This window comes from Prionailurus viverrinus, chromosome D3 (genome assembly GCF_022837055.1).
Source record: "Prionailurus viverrinus isolate Anna chromosome D3, UM_Priviv_1.0, whole genome shotgun sequence".
Lineage (NCBI taxonomy): Eukaryota > Metazoa > Chordata > Mammalia > Carnivora > Felidae > Prionailurus > Prionailurus viverrinus.
This window is the reverse complement of record NC_062572.1, coordinates 69751254-69777437: the sequence shown is the minus strand read 5'-3', so window position 1 is coordinate 69777437 and position 26184 is coordinate 69751254. Positions and strand designations below refer to the sequence as shown.

General features: G+C 53.2%; 1 protein-coding gene across 6 annotated transcripts in view; it reads right to left on the bottom strand.

Annotated features, from left to right (window-relative positions):
- Positions 1-25063, bottom strand: part of CTIF (cap binding complex dependent translation initiation factor) — a 298093-nt gene extending 273030 nt beyond the window's left edge. For 4 of the 6 annotated variants that reach the window (XR_007145892.1, XM_047828162.1, XM_047828168.1 and 1 more), the window contains exon 1: positions 24813-25063. The gene's annotated coding sequence lies outside the window, so the exon portion shown is untranslated. Of the gene's footprint in view, positions 1-23806; positions 23827-23987; positions 24008-24812 lie in introns of those variants that run through there. The other 2 variants (XM_047828165.1, XM_047828166.1) reach the window with 2 other exon arrangements.
- Positions 25064-26184: the final 1121 nt, after the last annotated feature.

Genomic DNA, 26184 nt, shown 5'->3' with positions numbered 1-26184 from the left:
ACACCATAGCCTGGATTTCTGTCTTGAATTAACACTTCACTTTTTTTTTTTTTTTTTGGTTTAAGCATTATTACATATATTCTTAAAGCTGAGACTCACAATGAATCTGTGAAGTAGCCAGGGGTAAAAAAAAATCTTATTTTCATTTTACAGATGAGGTAAACTGAGGCACAGAAGGAGTGACGGATTTACCTGTGTCCCCGCGACTTGTTCGATAGGACCCTGGCTCCCGGGACTCACATTCCTCTGCTCCCTCCCATCATTCACTGACACCCTAAGTACTCAAACCATCCCTATTATCTGGTCACTCGCTGCTGCAAAACCTTCTGTGGACCAGCCAAGCCCCCGCTGGTCTGCACTATCCCCTTCCCTCAAACCTCCAGTCCCACCATCACCAACTCCGCTGCCACAGACCAGTCAGACTGCCCAAAGAACACAAGCCACGCTCACGTGTCACCACCTCCGAGAACATCTTGCCCATTTCTTTCTGAACAGGCGCCGCCTCTTCCAGGAAGCCTTCCCTGACTGCTCTCGTTGAGTTCTTTCCAGAGCTCTCACGCCCGGCCACATGAGGTGACTCCGAACAGACCTGCCTGTGCTTCGTCTGCAAATTGCTTAACCATATTAGTCCCTAGAGCAGGGAACACATCTTCCCACCAGCCCGATGTACCAGGGCAAAAAGAGAAGACTCCACCAGTGGTGGAGAAGTTACCTCCGCAACATCAACATGTTCAGAAATAGCTATTTACGAGTTCGACTTTGTAAACACTCTTACCCCCAACACCGCCATATCGCAGGAGTACTGGATGTCCACCCTGTCCGACTGGCCTCCAAATGGCACTGTTCCTGTTTCCCTGGACACCCTGACTGCCCCAACCATCTCTGCCTCTGTATCACAAAGCTAATGATTCTTTTTTTTTTTTTTATGTTTATTTATTTTTGAGAGAGAGAGAATGAGAGACAGAGTGTGAGCAGGGGAGGGGCACAGAGAGGGAGTCACAGAATCTGAAGCAGGCTCCAGGCTCTGAGTTGTCAGCACGGAGCCCGAAACGGGGATGCGGGGCTCGAACCCACGAACCGCGAGATCATGACCTGAACTGAAGTTGGACACTTAACCGACTAAGCCACTCAGGCGCCCCCAAAGCTAATGATTCTCAAACCAATGCCTACATGAACTCCAGGTGTTACTATTGGAAGATTCCACGGGTCTTTCTTTAAAGATGACCCCCTGTTATAAGACTAGACAATGAAGGCAAGAATTTTTGTCTCTGGGCTGTATTTCTTGCTCCTAGAAAAAAACAACACGAAACAAAACTCTGGTACATAGAGACTGCTCAATATTACTTATTGAGTACGTCTGTTGAATAAATGAGACTATTAACTCTATCTGTTTCCTAGACTTTTAAAAAAATTTAATGATTGAATCCAAATCCAAATCCGCAGTCTCTCAGCCAGGCCCTGACCTACGTGGGTTCCTGGCGGTGAGGTATTGCTCGCCAAAGAGGAGTGCCAGGAAGCCCTGTCCTTTGGGATCCAGTGTTCTTTATCCCTTCCCAAAAGTCCCTGTCTTTTCATCCAGCCACGGCGATCCTCGAGGGGATTTCTGCAGCTTTCCCAAAGCTGTCATTTCCTTCTGGATGACACAAAGGGAAACACCTCTCAAAGGGGCGTGCGAGAGGAAGAGGCTGGCCCGGAGGCGGCAGCTGACATCCCAACCATCACCGTCAAAATGGAGCAGTGGAATGGGGTGACGGCCCACAGTTTGGGAAGGCCATCCCTAATGTCCCTGCTGCGTCACGGCTGAACCAGCCTCTCCCCTCCTGACCCTCGAGAGGGCAATCCCCACACACAAACCCTTGCAGGCCCGGAAAAATAACTCTTTCTCTTCTAAGTGCCTCCCCTGAGGGGGTGCCCAGTCACAAGACCTAGTTTGGGGTTTTACCTCCTCTCCTCCTCCCAACTTTGGGGAGGCCTACTATGTGCCGCTCAGTGAGTGGGATACAAAGATGGACTGGGGTCCCGGAGCTCACAGTCGGGAGAGGAAATTCTGCAAAAGCACGCAGCCGCGGTGGCTGGGCTCAGCATTGTGGGGAGGGTTACATCAGCCCCTGCGAGACCACTGCAGTGTCCAGAATGGGGACAGGCTTCCTCAAGGGTTCCAGGCAGGAGGCTCTGGGATAAGCCAGAAATGCAGGAAATGCAGGAGGTTCTCAAATCACAGCCTTGGGCCAGGTTGGAAGGGAGAGCTCCCACCCCAGGTAATAATCCGAGCCCCCCCCCCCCCCCGTTTCAGATCACATCCTCCAAAGCCTCCAGAGGCTTCCTACATTACTATTGAGTCCAAGTTCCTCCAAGTCCACCCACGATCTGGCCCCTGGGACCTCGCTGCCAGTTGGCCACCTTCTCCCCCTTGCTCATTGCCCTCCAGCCCCAGTGGCCTTGAGCTCCCCAGGCAGACAATGCTCCCGGGCCCTCCCAGATACTTCCCACTTCCTCCGGGATCTGCCCTTACCACCCTCCGGTCACCACTCCTCTCCCAGACGCCTGGCCCTTGGCCTTGCATTATTCCCCACCATAGCATGCCCTCATCTGTGGTCAGAGAGCTCCAGGAGGGGGTCAGTCCTGCCCACAGCTTCACCCCCCGCAGCTAGAATGGGGCTTGGGATAGTGCAGTGCATACTGGCTCAATAAATGAGTGAACTGTCCTTCCTTTACACACCACACACTTGCCTGTTGGTGGGTTGAACCTGTGTGTGTGTGTGTGTGTGTGTGTGTGTGTGTGTGTGTGCGCGCGCGCGCTTAGTGACACAGAGAGGGTAGCGCACCGGGCAAGGCTGGGGGCCAGAATGCCCGGTGGCCACAGCCTCGGTCTGTAAAATGGGCTGGCAGCCCTGCTGAGGTTAAAAGGCGCACAGAGCACACCAAGATCCCTGGCTCAAGGGCACCGTGTTCCCACAAAGAATTGTTAGTTCAGCTCTATAAGCTGCCTCGTGACAGCCCTTGGGCTGCTGGCTGACCTGCCCTGGCTGAGGAAAGGGAGTGACCTCAGGAGGCTGGACCAAGAGACACAGGTGCAGGACAGCCACACACGCAGGCCCAATCTTCCCACCTTGCACGACGGTTCTCCGGGCAAGGGTTTTATCTGCATTTCTGGGTGCTGTGCCCGAGCCACGCGATCTGCCTGTCCCCCAAAGCACACAATGGGGATCCTACTACCCCTCCTAAGAGCTGATAAGCGCCGTCAGCAGGCACTGTCCTAAGCACACGAAATAGGCAGTACAATGACCCCATTTTACAGAAGTGAAGCTCAAGACCCATCTGTCCCTGGTGTCTGTGGCTGGCTCCGTGATGAGGCAGAAGGAGCCCCAGATTGAAAGTGAGAGGATGTGGCCTCTGTTTCTGCTGTCAGCTGCAAAGTCCTACGTGAGACTTAATCTCTTCGAGCATCTATGTAGAGTGACAATAATAATACCTGCCCACTCCACACAGGAGGCAGGAGAGCACTTGGCAAATTCATAAAATACGACACAGATGAGTGGCAGCTGGTGTTATTTAAGGGTGTGACAATCCTGGTGATTTCTCAGCTGTTTCCTGTAGGAGAAGGGACGGAAAAGCCCTCGACAGCCGGGAAGGACAAACTAAAAAGAGACACTCCGTGGTGACACAGCAGAGCTGCGGAGCTCGAGCTTGGGATCTATGGAAAACAGTGGGGACATCGGCCATAAACAGGACTTGAAACAAATGAAAAACCTAAGCTGAGGAAGTATGCTAGAGGAGAGCCAGGCTTTGGGGACCCTCATCAAGGCCTCAGAGGGGGCCATCTGTAGCACATGGAGCTGCCCCAGGACTGTGGCACTGACCTGTGGTCATCCCCACATGGGCGGTATCACCCCGCAGGCCTGCGAGGTCCCGGCTTGCCTTCCATGCAGCAGGCAAAGCATTTGCCTCCCACCAAATCCCCTTTCGCTCTGGGACCTTCTGGGCCTGTGGGACTCCCAAGGACCAAACTGGTCATGCCTGAGACAGCAGGAGCACAGGGAGGGAGCATTTCTCAAGAGGTGGCTCATGAGAACAAGGAAAAATCCCAGTTTGCATAAACCGAGGGAGAGCAAAGAGTGGCCTGGAAAGCGCCCCCCCCCCAAAAAATCTGAAGATTTTTTAAACGCCTTTCCCCCAAATCAAGAATCTCCAGCAGAGAAGGGACTGGGGTTCCTGGTTGTTAGGAAGCTTCTTTCATCATTTTGGGGGGGTCAAGGGGAGCAGTGTGCTGCCGGTTCGGGGAGAAGTTAGTGTTAGGGACCCCGGGGCAGGAGGGGAGCACCTGGAAACAGCCCACCCCATACACCCTCGGGGGTCCCAAGCCCCAGTGAGGCAGGCAGGGACACAAATCTAGGAGAGAAGGCAGTGGCAGCAGGAACCTCAGAATAGGACAGACCCTTCTGTACAGGGCAGAGGAGCTACGGGCCAGGGACGTGGGCGGGGGTCCACTAAGAATCAGGAATCCTCTTACGTCACCAATCTGAATAGATACCATTGTTGAGACCAGGAAAACACTAAAGAATAAACTCCCTCAAGACTCCAGTCACCTTCAAACCACCACCAAGATCAAGGTCAGCTTTCCACTGGCAGTAAAAGTGAGTCACCCTCACCTCCCCTGCTCTGAGGAGTCCTTGGGCCCCAAAGGGCAGGGAAGGCTGTAGTTCATCACTGAAGACTCCCCACTTGTGGGAAAGGGGGGCTCAACCCAGACAGCTACTCTGCATACATGGAAGGCCCCCAAGGGCCCCCCTGCCCCACCCCACCCCCAGCCCCAGGCTCCCCTCTCCCCAAGAAACAGCTGCCTAACACCCCCAGCAGGAGGAGTTACCAGCTGCTGGCGGGAGGGAGCTGGGAAGGTGACATTCTGCGTGGGAAGTGTGCCCTTGCTGAATTTTATGGCTCCATTCAGAGGTAAATCACTCTGGCCCTGGGAACTGGCTCCGAATAGATTTACTGGTTTTAATACTTGTTTGGGGGCATTGCAATTAATTGAAAGATGCCTTCTTCCAGTTACTGTTCTGAGATGGGGACCTGGGTCTCGGAGCACTCATTTTTATTGGGCATAATTACGATCGTCTAGAAATGGTGTTTGCCTGGAGTCCTCGTTCCCTCGTTGCCTGGAGTCCCAGGGAATAACGTTCTCTCCAAGTCCTGGCCGGCCTGAGTTCCCAACAACCAGGGCCAGTTCATCCTACCGAAAACGAAAGAAGCTAAAGTCCCCTCTGCGAGCATAGGACCCTACTAATCCTGCCAACCTGTCGGCCTCCTGAGGTCATCAGATACGGTCCGAGGGCCCTGTAGGCTTAAGAGAGAGGAGCCAAGGAATAAGGGGAAGATGCTGATCACCCCCACATCAGTTGTACCAGCTGCCCCTGCTCTACCCAGTTTCCACAGGAGGCCGCCAGTGAGCAGCAACATGGAACAGTGGGTAAGCACATCGACTCTGGAGCCAGACTGCTGACTTTGAGTCTTGCTGTTGCCACTTCCTAGCTGTGTGACCTTACGCAAGTTACTTAACCTCTCTGCGAACTCTGTCTCAATTTTCTCTTCTGAAAAATGGGGCTGATAATAATACTCATCTCAGGGGCGCCTGGGTGGCTCAGTCGGTTAAGCGTCCGACTCTGGCTCAGGTCATGATCTCAGGGCTTGTGGGTTCGAGCCCCGTGTCGGGCTCTGTGCTCACAGCTCAGAGCCTGGAACCTGCTTCAGATTTCTGTGTCTCCCTCTCTCTCTGCCCCTCCCCCGCTTGTGCTCTGTCCCTCTGTCTCTCTCAAAAATAAATAAACATTAAAAAAAATTTTTTTTACATAATACTCATTTCTTGGATTTTTATCAGGATTAAACTAGTCAATAACGTTAAAGCACTTGGTACAGTGCTTGGCATGTGATAACTATTAAACGAATTGCCTAAAAAAAAAAAACTTCAAAGCTATTTGAAGAAAGAACTTTGTGCCTAGAACGAAGTTTGAAAACCATTATTCTGGACCAGGGGTCCACAAACTTTCTGTAACGTGCCGGAGAGTAACTATTTTAGGCCATAGGGTCTCCGCTGCCACTAGCCAGAAGCAGTCACAGACACTTAAAGCAACAGGTGTGACCGTGTTCCCGTAAAACGTCACTTGGAAAAGCAGGCGTTGGGCCAGCTTGGGTCTGTGGGCCACAGCCTTGCTAACCCCAGGACTAGAACAAGTTCCCTGCTTTGCGGATGAGGAAGACAGAATGGGGAGCCGGACCTCACGTCTGCCTTCCCAGGCCAGGGCCCATTCTAAACTCAAGAGCCCAGAAAGGTAGACAGAAGTAGCCAATGTCGCCTGCAGGGCATGGCCTGTTGTGTTCCGCCAGCTGAAGAGGGCACCGTGAGAAAAGGTGACACGGAGGTCGTTGCTTTCCAGCTACGACACACACACACTGGGCTCCTGAGGGGGGGCACAGGGGCGGGGTGTCTCCTGATTCATCTCCATAGCGCCGCTTGTCATGGCAGGCTCTGAGAAGGCCGGGAAGCATGGATGCCATGCGGGGGAAGGCCCCCAGCCAGGAGAGCCAAGGGCCTGCGTGCCCTCATCTCAGTGAATTCTGGGAGTGGTTAGTAAGTGAAGAAGCCCCCCCCATACCCGTGACAAGGGGAAGCCACTTGTTGAAGAGCTACACTATAAAAGGGACTTTACACAAAACACTCACTCACTATAACTGAGTTCAAATGAAACAAACAGGGTTTTATAAACATTTCCTTCTTCATCCCGCCACAAAAGACTGTGAAATCTTCAGTGAAGATGCGTGAAGGGAGAAGGTCTGTGAGAAGGAAAGATGCTCCCTTTCTGTGAGACCAGTGCTGGTGGTTCAACATGGGCCCCAGAACATCTGACATTGCTCGCTTCAAGAAGTGGGATCTTTGTCCCTTACTCCCAAACGCAGACTCGGTGACTGCTTGACCGATGGCGACAACTTCACAACTGAGCCAGCGTCCAGTCCGGCCTGTAAGAAACTGGCAGCTGCTCCTTCCTGTTTCTTTGGAACATTCACTTTGGAACCCAGCCACCGTGCTCTGAGGAAGCCCGAGCAGCCCCACGGACGGAGAACAGCCGGCCTAACTCGCCAGCCACGGGAAGGAGCCATCTTGGAAGTGGCTCTGCGCCAGGGTCCAGGTTGAGCCGTCCCAGCTGACACCGGGTGGAGGCAGAGGCCAGCTGCACCTGTCGGGCACTGCCCAAATTGCAGACTCTTGAGCAGAAGGGAGGGCTGTTACCGTTTACGTCACTCAATTTTAGGGTACTTTGTTACACGGCAATAGAAACTAGAACAGGCAGTAAACATCCACCATTTGCTCAGGTCACAAAGCTACTTGCTTCCACAGGTAACACAGGCAACTATTCTGTTGTTTGTTAGGAATTTGGGGGATGGGATGGGAAGGGCCCCTGATTTAACACCGTTATATTAATAAAGGAGTATGATATTGTGATTTGTGATAAGAAATACAGATTCGGTCACCTACCGTTCCTAGCCCAGAGTTCCTAAATCTCTTGGAATTTACGAGAGAAAAAGGTGTCTTGTTATTCATAAGCCCCTTTCTGCCCAAAGAGGGTTTATGTTAATGAGGGAACTCTTGGAAAGCACCTAAGGATGGGGCAGGTTGCCAGCGAAATAACCACGTGATTAGAAAGTGGGAACTTTCAGTCCTACCCCCTGACCTCCGGGAAGGGAACAAGGGCTGGAGGTTGATCAGTGACCAATAGCCAATGATTTGATCAACGGTGCCTATGTGATGACGCGTCCCTAAAAACCTACAGGATGGGGTTCAGAGAGCTTCCAGTTGGTGGGCACATGAAGATTTGGGGAGAGTAGCGTGCTCCTAGGGGGCATGGGAGCTCTTTGCTCTTTCTACATGCCTTGTCTTACGCGTCTCTTCCGTTTGGCTGTTCCTGAGTTACATCCTTTTAGTTCTGTGAGCCGCTGTAACAGATTAATCAAACCTAAGGAGTGGGGTCACTGGAACCTCCAATCTGCAGCCAGTCAGAGGCGTCTGAATTTGGTGTGTGCGTTGGGGGAAGGTGTCTTAAATGACTAAACCCTTAACCTGTGGGATCTCTGGGGCAGGGAAGGGGGTGTGTATATCTTGCAGGACTGAGCCCTTCTCCTGTGGGATCTGACCTTATCTCCGAGGCAAGGGGGTGTCTTGTAGGACTGAGCCCTCCTCCTGTGGGATCTGATCTTATCTCCACGTAGACAGTGTCAGTATTGAGCTGAACTGCAGAATACCCAGCTGGTGTCAGAGAATCGTTTGGTGGTGGGGAAACCCCATACACACATCGTATTGGGAACATAGGAGCTAAGATATTTGGGAGGAAACTAAAAAGAGAAAATATGTCTCAGGAGGTAGGGCCAATATATTGTATCACAAAAATCTTTTTGATTTGTATAAGCACATCAACAAATTTGAGAATGAGACCCTAGAGTCCCAATTCAGATATAAGATGACAATCAAGAGAAATCCTGATTTCAAATATTCAAATGCATATCCTGATTTTTGGTTCAGAAAATATGGTCACCGTTGCTCACAAGGCAGAAGAGACTATACTGGCCTAAAAATGTTGAGTCCCGTGTTACAAGTGGTGATCTCCACTTCAAGATAGATAGATAGATAGACGAAATAAAACAAAACTATGACAGGTTTATTGGAACGAGTTAGATCTAAAATGTACCCCTTAGGGGCGCCTGGGTGGCGCAGTCGGTTAAGCGTCCGACTTCAGCCAGGTCACGATCTCGCGGTCCGTGAGTTCGAGCCCCGCGTCGGGCTCTGGGCTGATGGCTCGGAGCCTGGAGCCTGTTTCCGATTCTGTGTCTCCCTCTCTCTCTGCCCCTCCCCCGTTCATGCTCTGTCTCTCTCCGTCCCAAAAATAAATAAACGTTGAAAAAAAAAAAAAATTAAAAAAAAAAAAAAAATGTACCCCTTAGTTACCTCTAGACAAGAGTATTTATTATTGGTTGGGAAATGGATGTCAAATAGAACACTCTTTATTATAGCACATTAGGTGCTAAGATCTTTCCAACAATTAAATGTATTAACTGCCATTGTGCTAAAGTTATTCAGGTGCCAATTAAGAAGTTTCTGGTTATCTGGGCGCCTGGGTGGCTTGTTGGTTCAGCATCAGACTTTTGGTTTTGGCTCAGGTCATGATCTTGTAGTTTGTGGGATCAAGCCCTGCATCGGGCTCTGTGCTGTCGAGAAACCTGCTTGGGATTCTCTCTCTCTCTCTCTCTCTCTCTCTCTCTTTCTGCCCCTCTCCCACTAGCACACACGTCCATGCTCTCTCTCTCAAAATAAATAAACTTTAAAAAAAGAGCAGTCTCTGGTTATCCAAATGCTGGATAACAGAAGTCATGGTTTAAAAGTCTAAATTTGTTGAAGCGCTTGGGTGGCTCAGTCGGTTAAGCGTCAGACTTCGGCTCAGGTCATGATCTCACGGTTCGTGGGTTCGAGCCCTGTGTCGGGCTCTGTGCTGACAGCTCAGAGCCTGGAGCCTGTTTCAGATTCTGTGTCTCCCTCTCTCTCTGCCCCTCCCCCACTCGTGCTCTGTCTCACTCTGTCTCGAAAATAAATAAACATTAAAAATAATTTTTTAAGTCTAAATTTGCTTTTGAAAGAAACTGGAGACTATATAAAAGGGCTCTTTGCTTTAAAAAAATATTTACTAAGATTGTCTTTAGTTAATGACCATCTTTCGTGAATACAAATCACAATCATATATCTAAATGTTTCGTATGAATAAATATTTAGGAACCCACATTTGTTACATGAGAAGAGGTAGCCTTGGGCTGAAATGGGACATGTATTATTCAAAACTGTCCTAATGCCAGGTGACATAAACCCAACCCAAACTTGCTTATGCAGTCTTTCCCACAATTCACCACCTTGGAGTTGTCTGTCGTACTCGTCTGCCGGTTGTAATATTATTATTGACCCTGTCCTGACTTTTTATTAAACTTAGTGTCCTGTTAAGCAATAATGAAATCACAAGTTCCATGTACTAGCTTTTTTTTTCCTTTGGTGCACATTTAAATGTTTAAAATTTTGTACACGTTTTAATTTTTTTTTTTTATAAGTCATAGATATTCAACTGAAAATCAGCCTATACTCCATCAGTAGTTTGAATGCCTTACATTAAGGTATTGAAGTCGGCGGGGGGCGGGGGGGGGCGGTGGTTACTGAATGGAGAACCAGCCCTTAATTTGTTTTCTCACTGGACAGTGTGCTATGTGACCTTGGCCAAGTCACTTTGGTCTCTCTTGCCTCAATGTCCCCATTGGAAAAAGCACATTAGCCCTGCCAATTCCCCAGCCAGTTCCCAAGAACACCAAGGATAATAACTGGGTGGCTCAGTCTATTGAGCATCTGACTCTTGGTTTCAGCTCAGGTCAACATCTTGCGGTTCATGGGTCAGAGCCTCGCATCAGGCTCTGAGCCAACGGGGTGGAGCCTGCTTGGGATTCTCTCTCTCTCTCTCTCTCTCTCTCTCTCTCTGCCCTTCCCCTGTTCGCTCACTCTCCCTTTCTCTCTCTCTCAAAAAAACAAATAAATGAGTAACAAATAAAGAGAATAATAACCCTTGATGCGGCCGACAACAGCACAGACCAGGTGATAATGGACAGTCGCGTCCACAGCAATCAGGCCTGCTCTGTGTCCATTCACCCACTGGGACCTGAGGGCCTCTTCTCGGCCCTGAATGCTAGAGTCAGAGCTTGGGATTCTGGAACTATGGAGGTCATAAGCAGGCCGTGGGGGAACTAGAAACTTGACACTTAGTACTTTTCTGGTTCTGAAATCCATTACAGATACGTTAAGTAAACTTGCCTCTAATGAGGTCACTAAAATCACTAAAGCCCTATGAGGACAAACCAGGAGCTGGGCTATCAGAGGTTAAAACCAGGTCCCTGAGTGCCCACAGGCAGCCCAGCCAACCTCCTTCCTGTTCTTATGCCCCATCTTCAGCCTGCAGAACCCCGGAACGATGCCATCCCGCTGTCCTCACCTTTATCCTCACCTGCCATCTACCTGGGTCAAACGGGATGTGGAAACAAGAGCAGGCTAAGGATGCAGCAGTCTTTGGCTCAACCTGGGCTCCCCAGCTTCTGCCGCCGTGGCTGGTTTCTCTCTGGCATGAATAAGGCCGCAGTAGGCCACGTTTGTTTCACCCAGAGGAAGGAAACACATTAAATCACTCCCCAGCAACACGTACCCCAAACGGTTCAAGGGATCTAACTCAAAGCCCACCTCCTTAAAAGATCGAGAATGGGCCCTGGCACGGGGAGGAGATAATTTCCACCTTATTGAAAAAATTAATTCTGGGGGCACCTGGGTGGCTCAGTCAGTTGAGTGTCCGACTTCAGCTCAGGTCATGATCTCGCGGTCTGTGGGTTCGAACCCCACGTCGGGCTCTGTGCTGACGGCTCAGAGCCTGGAGCCTGCTTCGGATTCTGTGTCTCCCTCTCTCTCTGCTCCTCCCCTGCTCGTGCTCTGTCTCTCAATATAAACATTAAAAAAAAAATTTTTTTTTAAGAAAAAATTAATTTTGTAGGGAAAGAACAAACTGCCACGCCAGAGGTCCAAATGGCCAAGTCGGGCCGACCCAGGGCTGCCACCTTAGGTGTGGGCAGATGCCAAGGATGACATCAGAGGGATTTTTCCTTTCCTGTGCCAGGCCATGCTGAGCATATAATCCCTACCTCTGGCACTGGGCCTGGCACTGAGAACCTCAGAGTGAGACGATCAGGGGTGTTAGATACTTTCTCATCCAATCCCTGAGGTTACTGAGAGAAAACATCCAGATGTGATGTGCCCAAGGTCACCCAGGTCACTAGTGGCAGACCCGAGACCAGTGACCTTGTCAGATCACTGCCAGGAAACCTCAGCCGAGCCTGTCAATCTCCGCGTGTGATACTTCAGAGGCACCTTGAGAGCAAAATTGACTAAACCACCTATTAGCTGTGTGACTGAGGGTAAATTACTTAACCTCTCTGTGCCCTCATTTTCTCAATGATAAAAGAGAGGGTGTGAAGGCTAATTAAGATAACCCAAGTAAAGTGTTCCCTAAGCAATTATCACTGGAGCACCTCACAGATGTCAGGTTTTTAAAGTTATTGTTAAATTGCCCGAAGGGTTTCGGGAGAAATACCACCTGTCCCATCCCTGGGTTGACAGACAGTCTCCCCTGCTGCCCAAACACAGCCGCTCACAGAGAAAAGTCCGGGCTTTGGAGCCACACGCCTGGCGTTGTAGCCTGGACGAGAAACACTGATTTTCTCACAGTTCGAGAGGCTAGAAGTCTGAGCTTCAGATCAGCACGCTGGTTTCTTCTGAGTCCTCTCTCCTTGGCTTGCAGATGGCCGCCTCCTCCCTGGGTCCTCACCTCCCAGGTGTCCCGTCTCCCCTGTGTCCTTATCGCCTCTTCTTTTAAGGGTACCAGTCGTGTTGGTTTAGGGCTCGCCCACAGGACGTCCTTTTACCTTAATTATCCCTTTAAGGGTCTTTTCTCCAAATACAGTCACATTCAAGGTACTGGGGGGGTGACAACTCAACCCCTAACAGCAGGGTGGATTACCTTTCTTCCTCTTCAGGAAGGATTATGCAGAGAGCCATAAATGCTCATCCGGGCACCATGCCGTGCCACGATGCACTGGTCTTAAATCTGGAGAGATGGCCAAAATGAGCAAGCTGCCTCTCCTCACTCTGCAAATATGTACTTTGCTTGAAAAAAATGTTTTTTCATGGAGCATGGACCCTGTGGCAGGCCGTATGAGCTATCCGCAGATGACTCAGACTAGGACAGTATTGAGGTGCTTATGATCTCAGAGAACAGATCAGATGAGGCCCCAAGGGATGATGGGAGTGATGGCCAGGGCTAAGTGCCCTGAAGATTCACAGACCAAGCGCTGGGGTGGAGGGGAGGACAAAACTGACCAGATGAGTGGAGTGTGAAAGAGCTCGGCAGGGATGGTTTGCCCCAGGGGACAGGGCAGGCAGCCACAGCCCAGGCTGTTCATCTGTATGAAGGGGACAGCGGTCTGGTCTGGGGAGAGGAAGACAGCGTCCTCCACTAGGGTCGGAGTTCCGAACCAGCACAGGCAAGAGAACTGACTCCGCAGGACCAAAGGTATCCACGCCACACTAAGGAGCGATTTCCTCTCTCAGCCTCACAGCTACTCTCAAAGGTGACCGCTGTCTACCATCGACCGGCCGGAGCCTCAGCCCCTCAGGCATCTCTAGCCCTGCTGTCTGGGCCACCAGCAACAGAGGTTCCCCGCCTCTGGACAATTCTGTCCGCCAGGGTTCTCTGCCTGGCCCTAGTGGTGGAAAAGGAGAGGGGCTATTCGGGGGGAGGGGGCACAGAACGCAGCTACTGAGGCCACGCAGAAGGCATCGCGGGACATCCGGGGTCCTAAGCCCCAAGAGTCCCCGTGGGTTAAGAGATAATAATTACTAGGAAAGGCAAAACAATAGTGAAAGGAAGCAGATCAGTTGCCAGAGCCAGGGGGTGCATTTTTTTATGACTTCAATCATATTGAGGTATAAAATATTATTTCTCAATAAGGGCTGACAACCCCCCAAATAAGGAAATAAAATCATATTTTTAATTTGTTAGGGCAAACATTAATCAGTGCTCACCCGACCATCACTCGCCTCCCCTTGCAAGCAGCCTCACCTCTTCCTGTAGATGAGGCAGAAGGCACCAAGACTTGCTCTCAGCCTCCGCGGAGCTGAGGCAGGAGCATTAACACATTTCCCTTCAATGGGACTTGCTAGAAATTCTAGCACGGGGGTTCTGAGGAAGGTTGCCATGCTTGAGAAATTCAAACACAAGGAGAAACTCACTTTCCTGCCCGCCCTCAGATACAGTTACATGAGAACGTGACGTATGGAGCAGGGGCAGCCGTGCTGTGACCATGAGGGGACAAGCCTGAGGACAAAGGCCAAAATGCTAACAGTGGTGGCCTGTAAGGTTAGAAGGAGTCCTTGAAATGATTACTGACCCACTGAATTAACCAACCCTAGAACCCCTACCTTCAGACTTCTGGCTGTCAGTCTATATACACTTGATTTTTTAAGTGGTGCTTTTTTTTTTTTTTTACACATTTATTTATTTTTGAGAGAGAGCAGGAGGAGGGGCAGAGGGAGGAGAGAATCCCAAGTAGGCTCTGTGCTGACAGCGTGGCTCAACCTCACGAACCGTGAGATCATGGCCTGAGCCGAAATCAAGAGTCGGACAACTGAGCCACCCGGGGGGCCCCTAAACACCTTGTTTTTGAAGCCGGTGTTCTTTTGCCTGTAGCCAAAAACATCCTACAAGCTAGGTGGTTTTCATCTGTCCAAACTTGCACCCCCAACCCCAAAACGGAGATCGCGGTGAAATGGATCACAGAACCTTGCGGCTGTTAACAGAGGCCCAGCAGCATGTCGAGTCCCCAGTCCCCACGGAAGATGCTATCCTCTCTAGCCCCTAAGCAAACTGGGACAACAGCTGCCAGTTTCTCTGCAGGCACTGCCCTCCATCATCTTATACCTCCATCATCCTACAGTATAAATGACCCATCACAGAGCCAGGTGTGACCCATGCATACTTCCCCGGTCTGTGTGGCCATGAGCCCCTGGCACAGGGATGGCCTCGTTTGTGTCTACATCCCAACAGGATTATTATTAGCACGCCTTTCACTCTCAAAAGTGTCTGCATGTGGACCAAAGATTATCGTCTCCCTGTGCGGGCTGCTTCAGCCCACTTTCCTTCTCCTTACCCAGTACTCCCCACATTATGTGAATACGAGGCCATTCCGTCTTCTCCACCAGGACGAAGACGGAAGCGGAGACCCTGCCACGTTCCCTGAAATCATCTGTCCCACGGCAGGTGCCTGATGCACATCTGCTAAACCCAACCGAATGTTAACGGAGGTAAGAGTCTTAAGCTGAGAGGTTCGAGGCAAACCGGGAGAATGTGAGCATGAGGAACAACTTCTGGAGGAGGAAGAGGAGAAACTGGGTGCTTTCCCAGAGTCCCTCACCCTCACCACTGGGCCCTGTCCACAGAGGGTGCTGTGTGAAACTGGCAGTGCTTACATGGACATCCGGCCGGCCGGCACAACCTCGCTGCTCAGGCAACTCGGGCTCCTCATAACTCGACACGGAACCCAGAGACCCCAACCATCCCGCACAGGCGAAGGGGCAGAAGACCTTGTTCTACCAGAGACGCCCAGGGCCGGGCAGACAGACCCCAAGGCAGACACGCTCCAGCTCCAAGAAACACTCCGATTGTGAATACCATCCTATTTGGTGACACTCCAAGATGTGGCTTCTCCAGCCGATACTTTCTTCGTGTCACGGTTCAAACTCCTAAGCATCTCAGCTAAGGACCCACGAATATGGCAAAGGCCTGTGGCTTCTCAGCTAGTGGTGAGATCATGACATTGCCTACCCTGGAGGCAGGCCCTAAAAGGGAATGGCATTGGGAATGTCAGCCCCACCCACTCCGGATGGAACCACACACATTCTTTCGGAATAACTTTGGGGTTCAACTGTCACAACGACCCTTAGGCATGTCCACGTCTCTGCCTCTCTGTCTCTCCCTCACAGAAGTTACTTGTACTTAGCGAGGCGCACAGAGAACGCCTAGCACTGTGTGCCCAGCACATAATAGACACTTGATAAACATCAGCTCCCTGCATCCGATTCCGGAGTCACTTAGACGCTGAAATGGATCCTGGGTGCTGGAGGAAGGAACTCGCAGTGTGTGCTTCTCCCATAAGCACTGAGCCAAAGCTTCTCAGAACTTCTACATCATAGACTGTGCCTATGCAGCCGGCTCAGCTAATATCACACCCATCTGCAAAAACTCCCTCTCTGCTCAGTAAGTTAGAAGGCGAATTGGCTGGATGCTTTCTCACAGAATCAGAGCTTGACAAATTAAGGCCCTTCCAGTGGAAGCCAAAGGGATGGTGAGAGGCCTGGAAAACATCTCTCATAACAGCCAAAGGGGTGATGGGAGGTGGGGGGGGGGGTGGGGAATGGGCAGGGTGCTCCTTGACACTTATATAAGGCCTTTCCAGCAGCAAAAGCCTTCGAATGAGGGAAGGGGCTGCCTCACAGAGCAGTATGCTCCTGGTCGAAGAAAGCACTGGAAAAAGTGCCGAGATAGTCAGGGTTCCCAGATTCCCACACCAGCTAGGAGATGGACTGGGTAACTCGAAGGCGTCTCCAAGTTTACAGGAACACCAGGAACCTGGGCGTGGGGGAGACGATGCGGTGCATGGTCTGGGGGACCAGTAGCAGTTAGAATCTGCGGAGGGCACGCTTAGGGGGAACCCAGACCGAAGCCTTTGTAAGGACTTGTCCTGACTAAATGGCAGGGGAGAACATTCTGGTCTTCCTGGACGGGCTTGTCTACAGGCTTCTGCTAAGAGATAAGGCCGTGGGGCAGGAAGAGCCCTTCACAGCCCTGCACCCACCTCCCAAAGTATGTAGTCATCTCAGAAAGGTTCCCATTGGGGCCTCTCTCCTCCTCCTTCTCACTCACTCACTCAGGTCACCTGGGTCCTTCAGCACCTCTCCAAAGTGGAGGAGACTCAAGTCAGTGAAGGGTGAGGAGTCCCAGAACCTTCCTGGTGCCCCTGGGAGTTTAGAGCCATGGGATGGGGGCCCCTGGCCCCTGGAGGGGGGCATATATATATATATATATATATATATATATATATATATGCTTTATATATAAAGCATATAGGCTTTATATGCTAACCCCTCCTCTTGGGGACTCTAGACCACATTTGTCGTGGACAACCAAAGCCCTGACAGGCCTGAGGTATTCTAGTTCCCAGGGTCGATTTTTCCCCACGCCAAATCCAGGCCAAGACCGCCAAGCTCCCCCTCCCCCACTTCCATGCCAACTGGCTGACATCTAGTCCGTCCTTTTCTCCAAGCCTGCAAACCTCTGCAGGGGCAGAGGGCCTCTGTTGGGGAGGGCCTTCTGTCCCAACTCCCGTCTCGTCTCCTCTTGTCAGAGCTCAACCCCCTTGGTTCTGAGACCAGTAACTGCCCCTCACACCCCCACAACCACCCTCACCCCCCAGGACCGGCCTAGCCTAAGTGCAAGCTGACTGTCCCCACTCACTTTGGAGTTCCCTGGGGATTTCCCTTACATTCTATGAGCTCAGCTCTTCTTTGAAAGGGTGCTAGTTATATTTCATACAGCGTTTCTAGGTGCTTGGTAACTGGAAGATTTTCAAGATGTTCACTCCACTATGGCGCTAAACACGTTCTCACTCACTCAGGGCTGGGATACCCTCTTTGGACTTGCTCGCGGGAACCGTCCCTGGCTGACCTCCCACCCCAGACACCGAAGTCTGGCCGCATCCCTGCAGATGCACCCATGTCGGTGGGACACCTACCAAGTGCCAAGGCACGATCCCAGGCCCTAAAGATTGAAAGCTGTAAGCACTGAGCTCTGCCTAAAACGCATCGGCCCTCTAAAAATGCGCTGCGGCAGGAAGAGAAGTCTCTGCGATGCTCTCCTATTGAAATCGTACTCTACTATTTGCGCAGGTCTCGAAAGCTTCTTCGTGGCTTCATGCATCCACATCTGGGAGCAGCTAGGCTGCCCTGCCCTCCCTGCCCTTGGCTCACGGCCCGAGCGCCTGGGACAGGGCTCCGCTCACCACGGCTGTGAAATATGAAAACGCTTCTCCCCCAACTCCAAAGGCTTCCAGCTGAAGCCTGCTCTCAGCTGCCGAGGGATTCTGCCAGCTGGGCCTCCGCATGACACAGCATCCCCGCCCGCCCGCCCCGGGCTGCAGCGGCTGGGCCCGGCGTGACAAAGGATTCTCTGACAATGGGAGGAAGAGGTCTTTCATTGTCTACCGGGGTCACACTCCGCAGCGGAGCTTCCTCACTCCCCGAACTGTAGCTCTCCGCCCCCACCCCTCCCTTGGGCTGCTCCCCTGCGCCCGGTGCGGGTCAAGCCAGGCTCCACTGGCCTCGCCTACCAGCCATTCAAATTCAACACGTCCGACAGCGAGCTCACGTCCGACAGCGAGCTCACGTCCGACAGCGAGCTCACGTCCGACAGCGAGCTCACGCGGTCCTCCCCCTCACCCCAACCTCAGCAGAGGTGCTGTGCTCCGGGCCACAAGTTCGCACCCGGGGAGAGGCTGTGAGGCCTCTGTCAGTGAGGCCAGAGAGCCTGGAGGGAGTCGCGGGGACTTCTCCTTTATTCCTCAAAGCTAAGCAACCACTGCCGACTTTAGTCCCCAAATGTTTGTAATGTATAACCTTCCCTCCATCCCCCTACACGAGGCCCTGGCTCCAGGCCTTATCCCCTGCGACTTGATACTGGATGGAACCTGTCATTGCCTCACTGGCCCAGTGGCCTCCTGGCTCCAGATCGCATTCCCTTCTGAACCACAGCAGCATGCCTCCGTTCGGCCTCGGGCCCGTCCACCACGCTCCTCCTGTAGTCTAGAAGCCAAGGTCCTGGGCCGGGCTCACGAAACTCCTGTCTGCCTCTCCACCTTTGAACTTGACCTTGCTGCTGCAATCCCTTCCTTTGCCCAGACAGCCTCAGACCTCCTCTCCTAAGCACACGCTGTTCTTTACCCCTTCTAGCTCCTCTCCAGGCTAATTTCTTTTCATCCATTCGCTTTCGGTGCCTGTGTTGTCTCCCTTAGGAAGCCCTCCCTGATGTGAGGCTTGAACAGGCACCCCTTGACCGTGCTACTCAGAACTTTCTCAACCACTGTGCTCACCACACATATTTCTCCTTTACCATTTTTTTTTTAAAATCAACGTTTATTTATTTTTGGGACAGAGAGAGACAGAGCATGAACGGGGGAGGGACAGAGAGAGAGGGAGACACAGAATCGGAAACAGGCTCCAGGCTCTGAGCCATCAGCCCAGAGCCCAACGCGGGGCTCGAACTCCCGGACCGCGAGATCGTGACCTGGCTGAAGTCGGACGCCTAACCGACTGCGCCACCCAGGCGCCCCTCTCCTTTACCATTTCTGAGCCATCGCCCCAACTGAAAACCTATTCTAGGTCCGCCACGACCTCAGACCTACTCCCAAATTCACCTCTTCCACAAAAATCATCTCAGCTGGCCCCAGTCCACATGTTGGTGCCATGAAGACCGCCTCCCATACTTTATCCATCCCATCCCTGAGTCAGTTAGTCAGCACTTGGGGCTGACTCCATGCTGGATATGAGCCGACAGTGGACATAAAAAGCTCTAGAAACCTGGAAGCACTCCACTCACAAAACTGTAATGATGATGTGACACGATGTGACATCCTAGCCCTAGGCGCTGGATTTGAGGTCTGAAGACCTGGGTTCAGATCCCTGTTCTACAACTTACAACTTCCCCGTGACTTGGCGTGTCACTAACCATGGAGACTCAGAGGCCTCGTATGCAAAATGGGAATAACGCTAACAGCTCCGCGGGGCTAAGATAAAAGGCAGATGCTATCCCCGGCGGGAAATACTTTGCAAACTATAAACCCAAATCAAGTGCAGCGTCCACTGCCCAGCAACCCCCTATCCACCCCCACCGCCCCCACCAGGAGTTCCTGTCCGTACTTGAGTCAGGCGGGAGGTCAAATGAAATCTGTGAGTCCCCTTCCTAGAAAAATGCTCATGTATGCCAGCTTTGCAAACCCTTTCGGGACCTAAGGACCCGGCCAAGGGAAGGGACTAAATTGAAGTGCACTGGAAAGCCCCCAGGCCTGCCACTTCTCACAAATATATGCCCTCATCCAGATTCCTGGATGCCGAAGATGAAAGATAGGGCAGGGAAGGGCAGTCTCAAAGGAGAGGAAGTTCAAGACTAAGAGAGGGCTTCCAGAGCCTTTCCCAGAACCAGAGGAAATAGAGAAGATGTAGCATTCTCTCTGGCAAGTAAGAACCCCGCTTTTTCCAGAAGGCACAGAAAAAGAAGATTGAACGAGGTATCAAAATCTGGAATTTCTTGTCCAACTCTGCCAAGGGCTCCTGGTGACTTTGGGCAGTCATTTCACCTCGCTAGGTTTCGGGGCCTTCACACAGAGATCAGCTTATTAGGAAGGCCCGTCCCAGCTCTGGGTGCCTAGGATCCGAAGACCTATCTGTTTCCCCCCTGTTCTGAATCACAGCTTTGGCCTGGGTTTAATTCAGAAATTAGAGGCAGAGGTCATAGCCAGCATGGTGATAATTCAGGGAGAAGGCCCCCATCACAGCGCTGTTCTAAATTGTGTGCAGGATGAGGCAGGAGGGCAGGAGAGTAAGGCCTGAATGTGAACAACTGAGCTCAGGTGACCGTGAGTCGGCCGTGAGGCTGAGAGGTAGAGGATCCCCCCCCCAAAAGAGCATCGAAAGAAGTCGCCACGTTTATCGGGTAAGCTATGCAGAAATGCCACCACATTTGGAAAATGCCCAAAAACTGCGATTTGCCCGTCTGTTTGAGCCTCCTGTTCTCTCTCTGGGCTCAGGATTCTCTCTCCATCCTGCCTACCACCTCCTGCTTCCTCCTTCATCATCTGAACTGCAAACAACAGAACCTTAAAACAAGGGCAGTGAACCCCAAAACCGAGATGAAACTGGAGGACGGTGTCAGGGACCCCAGAAGCGAGGTGGGGAACGAACAGATACGAAGCAGACTCACGTTACAACATTTACGCAGACCTGTAAGACAGAAACTACTAAACCCAGGAAGGGCCTGAGTGAGACCTTGACCAAAGCCACAGCGCATCACTGAAGATAGCCTACCCCAGCCCATCACAGCCCGGCAGAGCTGGGGCAGGACCAGGGAGAAGAACTTGTCAGCTCCTCACTGCCCAGCAGAGTAATCTGTTGGTTGACTTTAGGGTCATTTCCCACTAGCTGCCTAACGTCCACCTCAGGACATACCTCCAGGCCCACGTGGGAGGTTACAAAAAGCCCGAAGTCCAGGGTAACAAGGGACAGAAAGCCCTTCTTCCTCTGTTGCTCCCTCCTGCTTTTGCTCTAGAATTGGAACTGGCATCAGGAGTCACTTCCAACCAACATATGTGAAGTTGACTAAGTCCCAGGGTGAGTGCTCTAAAGTATTTATGATTTGTTCTCTCCCGTAGGCTGTGAATCACTCGTTTTATTGCATTACAACTTAGCTGTTTCTACTATACTATCTTTGTGTGCCCCAAACAGAGTACAGTATCTAGCCCAAGGTAGGTGCTCAATAAACATATGCTGGACTTAAAATCCTACATTTATCTCCACAGATAGAATATGATTTGGCAGGCAGGGACTGTATGTTCAACTTCCTTTGCATGCACTTGAAGATACAGAAACATGGAGGTGCTCAGTCTCTATTTGTGAATGAGTGGTTGATTAGTTGGCCAAACCTGGTAACTCTCCAGGCTGGGTCTGAGAACCTTCCTGTACACGAACTCTTCAAAGTACCTACAGGCATGTGGGAGCTCTTTGCTCTTTTCAGGGCTTCCCTATCCCTGGGGATGCAGGGGGCAGGGAACAGTATCACCTGGGATGAACCCTGGGTTTCTCAGGGATCTACATGTTAAACCAATGGTTTTGAAATCAGTACCTAAAGAATAAACGTTGGACTCAACAAGGACACGGGGTCCATGAACAACACACCCAAACACACCCATACGAATACAGACACGCGTTGCATAAACATGTATGCCATATGTATTTATTATATGCAGGTGTGATTCTGGTATAATGGATGTATCAAAGCTGATAACCTTTCGCCATTAGCAAATTATCAGATGCGTAATAACCAGCAATGCAGACTTCTGTCTTTAATGACTATTCTCATGAGGTCTGGTGGCAAATAAAAAGTGTTTTGACACAGAATAAATACCACTATAATTTACCCCCTTTCTGAAGCTCAGGACTTCCTGGGGGAGCCAAGACCTACTCTCAAAAAAACCTCAAACACAGATACCAAAAAAATGACCATTATTTAAATTAAAAGCCATAGGCTGCGAAGAGAAATTACAGGATCACAGAGAGGGGGGGAAAGTAGCCCTTCCCCACTGAGGGGCCCTGGGGGACTCACATGGCACTTTTTGAGCCTCAGTGTGCTCACCTGTAAAATGGGGTTACTACCCGCCTACATCACAGGACCCTGCTAAGAAATTGTGATGATTCAAGGGTAGGGGGAAACGCTCTGTAAAGTCAAACAAACACGCTATTTACAGCAATCTGTTAATCACCGATGACACCTTACCCCAGAATGCGCTACAAAATTACTGCCTACCAGCGTACATTATCTAGGACAGTCACTTGACACAGCAGAGGAGATGATCTGTGTGTAAATCGAATCCTGTTTCAAATACTCAAAGGGAGTTTCCTCAGGCAACCCGAGTGCGTCCTGTGGGGGGACTGCACCGCTAACGTTCGTTCGGTGCATTCTGCTCCTGTACAATTGGGTTTTCTTGAAAGCCCTGGCAATTTCCTCGCGCTGGCTGAGCATGCTCGAAGCCGGGATTCCTGAGGTTTTCGGCTCAGACCCCGGGCCGGGCAGGAGGAACCGGGCCCGGACAGCCCGCGGCCCCTCCCCGTGCTCTGGGCGGCTCCTTCCTCTCTCCTCCAGCTTCGGCGGCGGCGGCGCTCGTGCTGTGTCACTTTCGCCCTCCCGAGACTCCGAGACTCCAGCCGCCGCGGGGCCCGCAGCTCCACCGGCTTCTTCCCAGTGCGCGCCCTCCCCTAGCCCAGGAGATAATCCCCCCGGCCTCAGGGACCCAGAAAGCGACGGCGGCGGAGGCGGGCGGGCAAGCAGGGCAGCCGAGTAGCAGCGCAGGCAGCAGCGCCCGGCTGGGCCGGGGCCGGGGCCGGGCGGGCAGGGCAGCCTCCGGCCCCCACGGTCTCCAGGACGAAAAACTGGAAGGGGGTGCGCAGAGCGCGCTCGTTCTGTCCGGGGCCCGCGAGGCAGAGGCGGGCGCGCGCGCACGCGCACCCACAGAGCGCCCCGGAGCAAGGGTCAACCCGAGCGTGTTGGGAGGGTCGGGGGCGGCGACACGCGCGCGCCCGCGGCCCCTCCCAGCCCTGCACCCCACCGGCCGAACAGGCTGCCAGCCCGGCGGGTCAGGGGGCGTCGGGGACGCGGAGGGACGCAAGGCTTGTCTCCCGCGCCACCGCGCGCCCGGAATTCCCTCGCCAACCCCGCACACACGCAACTGCAGGGGCTCCCGGGTCGTACAGCCGCAGGACCCCCTGTCCAAGTAACCCGGCGCGCGCGTGCGCGGACACACACGACCAGGAGCCCAACTGGGACCACGAGGGGGCTGGCGGGACGATTCACCGGGTAGTCGGGCCCACGCGTGTCCCCACTACACCGCGGTCTGCCCCCCCCCACGCCCCGCCCCCCCATACGTGCCAGAGCGGTGTGTACACACACAAACAGCTGGGCGGGGGAGGCGACGCCTCGCTCCTCCGGTAGGGACACACAGGCCGCCGCCAGCCATCCCTCCCCTTTACACGCCGCACCCCCTCCCGGCTCACACCTGCCCCCCAGCCTCAACCCCGAAAACTCTACGAAACCCAAGAGCCAACGCCGACCCCCAATTGTCTTTTAACGTCAGTGGAAAGACATAACCCAAGTCACACCCGCCGTCCCCGGGCCGCCTCCTCCAGATGCACCTAGGCTGGGGCCCGCGGCCCTTGGGGGGGGGGGGGGGGGGAGGGCAGACCTCGGTCGCCGCAGACCGAACCGCCGCCCCCTGTCCTCCCTGCCCCCACGACCCGCGACGCGTCCAGGACAGTCACCTGCTCCTCGTCCTGAAGAGCCCGAGCCGGAGCCCACGCCGCGGCCGTTCGGGTCACTCGCCACCGCGAGCTGGCTTTTCAGAGCCTGTCAACTTAACCCCCGCTCCGCCTGAAGGATCTATTCCCCAGGCCCAATCACACCGTGGCGACAGGAATAATAACAAAAAGCCAACAGAATCACCACCGTAGGGAATGTCCAAAGCTGCAACCGCAATGGCTCCACCGATTCGGGTTCCTCATCTGCTCCCATCCCCCGCGCCCCCCGCGGCCGGCGGGCTCACCGGGGACGGAGGGAGGGTGCCGCCTGTCTAGACGACAGACATCCCCGCGCTCGCGGTGACGGGCGCGCACACACCCTCACACGGCCGCTGCCACAGACACAATCAGTCACCGCGGGAGGGAGGGGCTGCGTGGAGACACTCTCTCGGGGTCCCTCCGGCAGCCGCCAGCGCAGCAGCCTCCGGCCGGGAGTCGCCACGCAGGGCCGCGCTCCCTACCTCGCCGGAGCGCGGTCAGAACAGCTGCAAGTTTGGCTGGTACTAAAGCAACTGCTTGATGCAGCAAATGCGGGCTTCAAAACAAAAGGGAGAGCAATCACGCTCGCTTTCTTCCTCCCCCCGGCTCGGAACCCGGCACATGACAGCGGCTACACCGCGCGGCTCGAGCGCCAGCCGGGCCCCAGCCATGCGCCCCCGAGAGCCCCCTCCTCCCGGGAGCCCCAGGGCTACGACTCCCCACTCGGGCCGGGAGCCCTGAGGGGAAGGGGCGAACCTGGGGAGGGGGCGAGACCGTGGAGTGCGGTCCGCGACAGAGAAGGGGTCTGAGCATGGGCGCAGACGCCCGGCGGCCGGGGGCGCAGGGAGGGGGAAGGGGGTTAATTGTTTGGGGCGGTTTTCTCGGATTTATCTATCAGCACGCGCACGTCACGCAGCCCTCCTGGCGGGTCCCCGAATCGATCCGCAGGCTGTACTGACTAAAAGAGGGGGGCGGGCGGGGGGATGCTCACCTCGGGGTTCCTCCGGCCGCGGCTCCGAGCCCGTGTCGGGGGTGGGGGAAGGGGACAGGGAAGGGGAAGGGAGGGAGGAGGCTCGAGAGAGCCTACTCCTGCCTCGAGTTCCGCGCGTCCCGGCAGCGGAGGGGATCCGGCGCCCCAGCGCACAAACCCAACCGAGAGGGGAGGGAGGGAGGGAAGGGAAAGAGGGAGGGAGGGGCGGGTGGGGGGGAGGGAGTAGAGGAAGGAAAAAAAAAAAAAAACGATCCCTGCTCTGACACAGGGAAAGAGAATGTAGGAGAGTGACGTTCCGGCCCCTCCCTCCCCTCCGGCCACGTGCAAAGACTTGAAAGGAAAGAGGGCGGCGGGAGGCCTGCTGGGTAATGTAGTTCGCCTTTCTTTCCCGGGATGGCGGGCCCTGGAGAGCGGGGCGCCGCCGGGACCCCGGGGATGCCGCCGAGACAGCCGAGACAGTCCAGCCTGGCTTCGCCGAAACCCGCCGGCCAACGCTCTCACCCCGCGACGGCGGCGCGGCCCTGAGTGGGGACCTCTGTGTTGGGGGAACGGGGGGCTTAGGCGCGGTCCAAGCTTACAGGGAGACGTTTGGTTTCGGGAGCAGGAACGCTTTAAAGAAGAGGACTTCCGCACTAAAAGTGCAAAGTCTGTCCTAATGGCAGATAAAAGGAAGCTTTGTGTATACACTGGGCGGTCCAAGCGGCGTTATTAATGCTGCGTTCAGTGCTAACATCTGTTATTGAGATGCATATGTTATAATTAACATTTGAACATCTCTGTGGCAGGGGCGGGATGTTGTAATTAGATATGCACTTTGCAACCGATTAATTTTCCATTGGCCATGCTAAGGGTTGCGATGGGGAACCTGGTGGCTGGGGGAATTCAGTGCAGTGGGTAATTCAGTAATCACTTAACCAAATCACCAGTGCTTTCTAAGAACCTACTATGTGCCAGGCACCGAGATTGGGACAGAGAGGCCTTCATGAGAAATACACGATGCTGTACACTCCTCCAGGCAAGGAGCTTATAAACTCATCTGAGGAACTGTGACACAGTATAATGCAGTGGAAATCCATTTATTAATTCATATAACATTTGGTGAGCACTTTCCACAGATGGGACATGTCTGGGAATGCCAAGGCAAGTAAGACCCTTAGTCCCTGCCCTCAAGGAGCTCAAAGTCTAGTGTAAGGACCACAGTCAATGAAAGTATAGGGAATAAGACGATACTTAGCATAGGGATGAGCATAAAGTGCTAGGGAACCCTCAGCAGGAGCCCACAACCAGGATCAAGGGTGGATGGGGGGTAGGAGAAGGCTTCCTGGAGGTTTTAAACAAAGGCAGAGGCAGGGGTAGGCATCTGAGAAAAGCT